The sequence below is a fragment of the Neopsephotus bourkii genome, unplaced genomic scaffold (genome assembly GCF_033783945.1).
Source record: "Neopsephotus bourkii isolate Nb327-2 ecotype Australia unplaced genomic scaffold, CSIRO-AGI_Nbou_v1 NB_653, whole genome shotgun sequence".
NCBI classification, from domain to species: domain Eukaryota; kingdom Metazoa; phylum Chordata; class Aves; order Psittaciformes; family Psittacidae; genus Neopsephotus; species Neopsephotus bourkii.
The window spans coordinates 807,393-814,880 of NW_026901152.1; the positions used below are offsets into that span (position 1 = coordinate 807,393).

At 40.2% G+C, this 7,488-nt stretch overlaps 1 long non-coding RNA gene across 1 annotated transcript; it reads right to left on the reverse strand.

The window, feature by feature from the left end:
- Positions 1-5,385: 5,385 nt before the first annotated feature.
- LOC133211688 (uncharacterized) lies at positions 5,386-6,071 on the reverse strand. Its single transcript, XR_009725259.1, has 2 exons — positions 5,898-6,071; positions 5,386-5,573 (listed from the first exon to the last, which is right to left on the reverse strand). It is a non-coding gene; the product is annotated as an uncharacterized LOC133211688 (long non-coding RNA).
- Between the last annotated feature and the right edge of the window lie 1,417 nt (positions 6,072-7,488).

Here is a 7,488-nt window from a genome sequence, read left to right on the forward strand (position 1 = left end):
AGTCCTTTACGTCTGAAACGGAAAAAAAGAATACTACATACACTGAAAGCTCCTCGAAGCAGAAACAGCTTTGCTCTTACAGCTCTTCATAGGATTTAGTGTGTGAGGTCTACCCCTGTTTTCCCAGTGCTATTATGAGAACACTTAGATTTATTGCAAAAATTTCTCATTTTCTTAAGTATTTAGGCGTTTCCTGTGTTAAAAACACAACCACAGCTCAGTACCCTGGTACCATAGTAAGTGTATCAGAGTGCATATACAGTGATGCTAGCAGAAGCCAGATGCATTTCTGAGGGCTCTTAGCCACAGGTGAATCACCCAACACTGGTCTATCATTAATCCCAAATAAGAAATGCATTTCTCTGAGCTGTTACTTCTAGAATTAGATGTTTGGGTTTGGGGTTTTGTGGGGTTTCATTTTACCTTTTTTTTAATGTCTGGTATTACTTCAGTAAGTATGTACCAGACATTAATATGCTAGCTACCTTGTTTGTTTGAGTCATGTTTTTATTGCCCCTCAATTGTAAAATGTTAGTTATTGAAAGAACATAGTAAATACAATTAAAACAAATGAGAAAGGATTTTAAAATTGATAAAGAGCATATATGTGTCATGCTAAGCACACTATCTCAAAACTGTTTGAAATGCAGAATCATGGTTCTGTTCTAGTACTTTGTAAAAATGAGAAAATGTCAACATTTTACTATTATACATGAAAACTTGGGATATTATATATAGAAATAGCACTGGTGCCTACAGTTAATGTTGCCAGCACTTTCTGTACAAAACTCAATTTGTTTTTGCTTTATTAAACCTTTGCTGTTTGGGCTGGAGTTGCCACTGCAAGATACCTGCCTCAGGTTGATTTTTGATTTATTTTTTTTAAGTTCCAGCTAAAGTTCACTCATATTGAGTCTGAAAAATGAGTATTTTCACTGTCTACAAAAACCACACACTTCAGGGCTCTCAGTGGGAAGCACAAATTTGATATGCAGTGTACAGCCCTCCTCAAAACTCAAACCCAGCCACCCTACATACCCTACTACAGTTTCTATGCTTGGGAGAGGTGTGTTTGCATCTCAAATTCTCTGAAGATTTCATCTGTAGTGAGCATGCTACATCCATTTACAGCTCCTGCATCTGAATGAACAGTGCATTGGCAAATGGATGCTTGGACATGCCCCAGTCTCCATCTTCCAGCCACCCACTGTTCCTGAAGGACCTTGGAGAGCCCACTCTGGGCCTGAAAAGGAACACGAGATGTCCACCCACCTCAAAGATGTTCTGCTCAAGGAGCACAAGAGAAACAGCCCATATTGGCAGGTCCACTTGGTCCTAAAGCACCATCAGACATCATGGGTTTCAGGGGTTAGGAAAGCAGCCTGGATTGCTTCATGGAGGACGAGGAGGGCTGGAAAGAAGGAGGCAGAGACAGCATAAATGTACAAACAAAGATTAAGTAAACAGAAGCAAAACGAGAAAAGACAGCAAGGAAAAACTGAAATAGCAGAGTTCATAACAAAGTAACAAGCACCATTGCCTCGGGAATTTGACTTAAGGAGTACTGTGACCATCTTTTTTTCAATAGCAAATGGATATGAAATCAACTGGAAAAGTCTCTGCCCTTCCTCTCTGGGGGGGTCAGTCTGTGGAAGGAACAGATACTGAAGCTATTAGTTCAAGTGATAAGGATCTCCTCTGTGTCACTATGAAGACCTAACCTTTGCTGATGACATAAATTGCGGGTCAGTGTAATTTCACACAATGTGCATTTCCAATGTACGAAGCACTCATTTTTGAAACGTCTGAATGACTTGCTTGAATTCAGGTTTGGAGCTCATGTTGACAAAGGAAATGAGTCACAAAGATGTTTTGACATGTAAGATATTACAAGCTTCTTAAATATTCCCAAATATCAGGTCAAAGCACCCAGATTTCTCTTACCATCAGTGGGCAGTTTCGATGAACCTTGATCAGATCCATGAAATCCCTCTTAGGAAACAGGTTAAAAAAAACAAACCAGCACAAAACCCCAAAACCATCCAAATCTGACAGAGATACTAATCAATGTTCATCAGAATCCATATGCTAAAGTTACAAAGACCACAGAAGTATTCCAAGAGAATTAATATTGTTGTATTCAATAAAAAGTCAGTATGGAGGTAAAATGGAATAAGTAAATTGTAAAGCTTCTAAGAACTACTGAGTGCCTGCTTCATTTCCTTGGAGAGGCAGGAATCCTCTGGAAACAAAGGTCATGCTCATGTATTAAATTAGTATGTCAACATTATTCAGTACATATGCAGAAACAGCTGAATTAAATCACTCTAAATCTTGTCATTTGCAAACTTCTAAGTGCTACACTTGAACAGTATCTTTTAAAATACATTATTCTCCTCATAGCTTAAAATAGAACAATTCAAAATTAAAAAAATAAACAACCAATGAGTAGTTTATTTCTGAGATACTTAAGGATGTTATAAAAGCTACAATTGTAATAGTACCTTTCTAAAATGACACCTGATTTCTCAACAGAAATGTGACAGAGGTATTTTTTCTTAGGACATTATTACAGCATCAGTGTTTGCCCTTTGTTGTGATGGGTTTTTTTCCTTCAGTTTATGCTTTGAATATTATAACTTCCCCCTCTCCCCACTTTCTTTCTGACTTCTCTGTTTTTCCTTTGGCACTCTCTCTCTTGTCCATTCTATCACTATGCCCATGGGCTGAAAGAGGAATTTAGTCTGGAAGGTGACCTTCAATGGTCATCTAGCCCAGCCTGCTGCTCAGAACCAGGTCTCATTGCATCAGCCTGCTCAGGGTTGTGTCCACTTGCGGTTTGAACATTTCCGGGGGTGGAAATCCCACTGTCTCTTTGGGTGTTCCAACTTTTCCCTATTGCTGCATTCCCATCACCATGCACCTCTGTGAAGAGTCTGGCACCACCATTTTTGTGTCTTTGGTAAGGAAACAGTAAGATTTCCTTGAGACTTTACCTCTCTGAGCTCAATTTAACCCATCTCTTTTCAGCTTCTTCCCACACATCAAGTGCTGTTGGCCATCCTCATTGCCGTGTGCAGGACCCACATATTTCCTGCACTGGAGAAGCAAAATTCTGGACAGAGCACTTCAGAAAGGGTCTCCCAAGTGCTAAATAGCGGTAGTGGACTGCCCTCTCAGACCTGCTGCTCCAAATTTTGCTCAGGTAACCCAGGATGCTGTTGGCCTGCTTTGCTGAGGGGAACACTGCTGACTCTTGTTCAGCTTGCAGCCCGCCTTGACCACCAGGTTGTTTCATGCAGAGCTGCTTCCTAGCAGGTCATACCCCAGCCTGTACTGGTACATGGGATAATCCCACCCCGAGGTGCATTCTTGAACTCTGTGAGTTTCCTGCCAGACCATTATTTCAGCCTGACCAGGTAATTCAGAAGCACAGTCCTGCCCTCTACTGCATTGACCAGTCCCCCCTCCAGCTCATCATTTTCTGAAGATTTGCAGAGTACTCCTGATGCTTTAATAAGTCACAGCTCCAACAACTGTATACCTAGTCAAGGATCCTTCTAGGCTGAAGAGATTGACCCAAATGATAGACACTGCATAAGGGCAATCGAGGGAGACAAGCCTTTTTCCCCGTCAGTCTCAAACAGGATGCTTACAGGAGAGCAGTAACAAGCAGTCAAAACCCAAATGTACCCAGTGGGCTGCTTTCTCTGTTGTCAGTTCTTTGCAGAGTCAGTAGAAAGAACTGTATGGCAGAGGTCCTAGAGGAGGTTCCAGCCCTGCAACCTTTAGACAAGTATCCATGCAAGCAAGATGCTGATTTCTGGAGGACTTCTTCCATTGTGCATAGTATCTTTGGATCAGACCCTGAGATAATAGCAGTAGTACTGAGGCAGCAGTTCACTTATCTTTCCCTGAAGTAGGATAGGGTCTGAATTATGCATGGGCTGAGGTCACTGCTGCTAGCATGCTTGGTTTTAAATTAGATTCTAAAGCCAAGTAGCACCCAAACTGGGAAGTACATCACCACCACCTAAAAGCTACTGCATTTTCCTTAACCACAGTGAGCCTGTCACTATGCAGCAGAAGAAAACATTTAGTTTCTCAGTAGTGGTTCAGTACTGGCTGTGCCACAAAATGCTCAGTAACTTAGAAAAACAATGAAGCAGGTACTGAAAAAAAAGCATGGGAAAAGTTAATCTTAGTAGGAATAGAAAATAGTGTTATTACCATGCAAGACAACAAAATATCATTTCATTTAAAGACTGTGATGAAGCTGAATGTGACTTATTAAAAGAAAACAAAAAAGATAAGTGGAAACTACTCTTTGCAACAGGTGGTAGATGTAGCAAGTGAAAATGTATGATTAAGCCAGTGACACACAGAAAATTCAATGTGACTGATGTACCCAAAACTAGGAAGATGAGCAACATTACTGCAAATTTTAATATCCTTTTCTTTTGCAGAGGGTGGGATTGTAAAATTGTTATCTCCTGATATATCATCACCTCCTATGGTAAAATGAGCTACTGCAAAACCTCCCAGACATCGTATCTGAGAAAGTGTATTTGTTCTGCTTGTTGATGCCTGTTGGACTTTCTTTCACAATGTTTTGAATCTTTCCCCAAATTGTTATCATTTGTACGTCTGACTGAGTGCATTTCCTCAGTAATATATTGTAACACTTCTCATATGCCCTTGAGCATCAACAGAAACACATTTTTCATTGGCTGGATTGATGTTGCTGTTTTTTTCATTATATTTGTAATGTGACATTCCTTTTTGTTTTGTTTTCTGTTTTCTGGTTTTTGTTTGTTTTGTTTTTAGTCCTGACACTTCACTTAAAATGGCAAAGTATTTAGAGAGCAGGCTTTATTCTGCCATATTAAGAGAATACCTGTAACTGCAATGTTAAAACTAATCTCATAAAAATTAATGGCAAAAATCAGCATTTGAAAAAAGGGTTATACAGGAATTTACAAAACACAGCAAAGAATCATTGTTTGCACTATATCTATGCACCTTGATTACTTTGGTCAACATGGAGGTCACCTAGAAAGCCATTCATACCCAGCATCCATACTATGGATCTGGCTCCACTGCTAGTGGGAATGACAGCCAAGGCTGGAAGTTTTGCTTCTATTCCAGGTGTGAGACAGATCCCAGGTCTTTGCTCTTTCAGGCTTTTACCTTCCTGTGGTCCATTTGGCACCACAAATATCAGGCACAAGATGTCCCCCAAAGGCAATTCTGTTCCCTCTTCCTAAACATTTTCTTTTAATGTGGGCTTCTCTCCACTGGCTGATTAGGTAAATTGCTCAGTCCCCTAGTCTGCTTAATTCTGCAATGAAAATCCACCAGTCACATCACTGAAAACACAGTGAGTCACTTTTCTGATGTCTGTTTACTACAGTTCTGTGTTTTTTCCTTCACTGGATGTCTCTGCTTCAAGAAATATGAAGAATGAAGGAGGCTGTCATGGTCTATTGAGCGATGTCAAGGCACTTTCGATGTCTTCAAGATCCTTGTTCATTTGGAGTAAAACATTAGTTATGAAACGTGGGACCAAAGAGCTTGTGAAGAAACTGAAATTAGTAGAAACAGTAGTACAATATGACTTATAAAAATTGATTTATAATTCAAAAGACAAAAATAGCTCACACCAATGTCCAGTGTATTAAATCTACCTTTACTGGAGCACGAAGCACTCATGAGAGAAAAGGCATATGTCAAATACAGTATACAATAGATTGAAGAAAAATCACTTTGACTAGCATGAAATTTAAACCCAGACCAAGATTCCTTGCATACCCCAAACTCTTACTGGTTTGAGTAGATGAATACATTAGGAATGCAGACTAGGTGCAGAACAAGCAGTGGTAATAAATATCCCATACCTTTTTGCAGTATTATTTCATTCCTCTTTCTTCCCTTCACAGCCCCATCAAACATTTGGGTTTTGTCATCGCTTTTTAAAAATCAATAACTAAAAAAAAAATCAAGATGCTTTTCAATTTCAGGAGTTCAGGGGTGTGCTGAGGTTTTCTCATTTCTTTTACCACTTGCAGAAACATTATATAATCCCCACAACCTTATATTCATCTGGGACGACAGTGGGCTGACAGCCAACTGCTGGCACCAGTGCTGCTGGTTTTGTCCTGCTGCTGGAGTCTTGGCTGTAAGCAGAGGCACACTAAGAACAGATGTCTGTGGTATGCTGCTCATTTTGAGATGAACCCTTACAGACCTATGCATCCCTCCATCTCCAAAATGTGGGTTAGAAATTGCCTTTCTTTTTTGAGTAGGATTCAGCTTTTAAAGAGCCCCATTAGTGGAAAGGATGAAGGAACCAATTCACAAATGGATGCAGCCTGAATGTACAAGTAGTATTAGGAACCAGGGCAACCATGTGCTGGGTAATTGCCTTTGCATGGAGGGAACTGCAGGTTGGGAGTATAGGTCTGGGGTCTGAGAAGAACATATTCCCTAGCTGTACTGCATCTTATGCCTGGCTCTATAAAAATAGCATTTGGGATCTGGAAATAGTGACACTATACAGAAACCAAAATAATTCTCAGAAGTGTGAAAGAAGGATGTGAGACAGGAGTTGGTTGGAAATGTTTGTTTTTCCTTTTAGCCTACATCAACTCTTATCCCCCAACTCTGCCTCCCCCTTTGAAATAGTGTGCCTGACAGGGTAGTTCTCCATGTGAATGCCAATGATTTTACAGCAGTGCTGGGTCAGCCACTCTCATCTATAGCAATTCACTTTATATTGCTTCGGCGAAGTGCAATGACATAAAGATATCCTGATGCAAAAGGAAACAAAATCTAGCCTCTTTTGTGCTTTATAGCACCAATTCCTACTCTGGAAGGAGTATTCACAGACTTTAGGCTAGACATGTCTCTAGTGCCCTGGCAGACAGAGGCAGCTGTTTCCCTCTTTGCACTCCATCTGGCAGAGAACAGGGCTGGAAACAGCCTCACAGGCTGCCAGAAGAAAGTTAGCAGAGAGCTGGAACTTTGAAACACTGCAGAATTTGGCCTGACTATTACCAATAAAAATAGAAATTATTTTCAAAGTATTTACCCAGAATTCTCCACTCTGCTATTTTAAGCGAATTGCTCAATTTTGTTGTCTACAACCAACCAAAGTTTTAAATTTATGGGGTTTTGGGGTTTCTGGGTGTGGGGTGTTTCTTTTGGAGTTTGGTGTGGGTTTTTTTTTTCTTTTAAGTTTCAGCTTTATGGAAATTGTGTGACATCTTTGAGGGTTGGGATAAGATCCAAACTGTCTGTGCCACAATTATTTTCAAACCTTGCTGAATTGTGTGACAACTTTAGCTTAACACCAGTATTTCTCTTCAGCACATAAGCATAAGATGGTGCTGTGTATGAACAAGTACCCATGGGCATAATAAACTAGGATCTCCATATTCGCTTGGAGTGACTCCATGTCTCTGGCTTTAAAACTATACAAATTCAAAT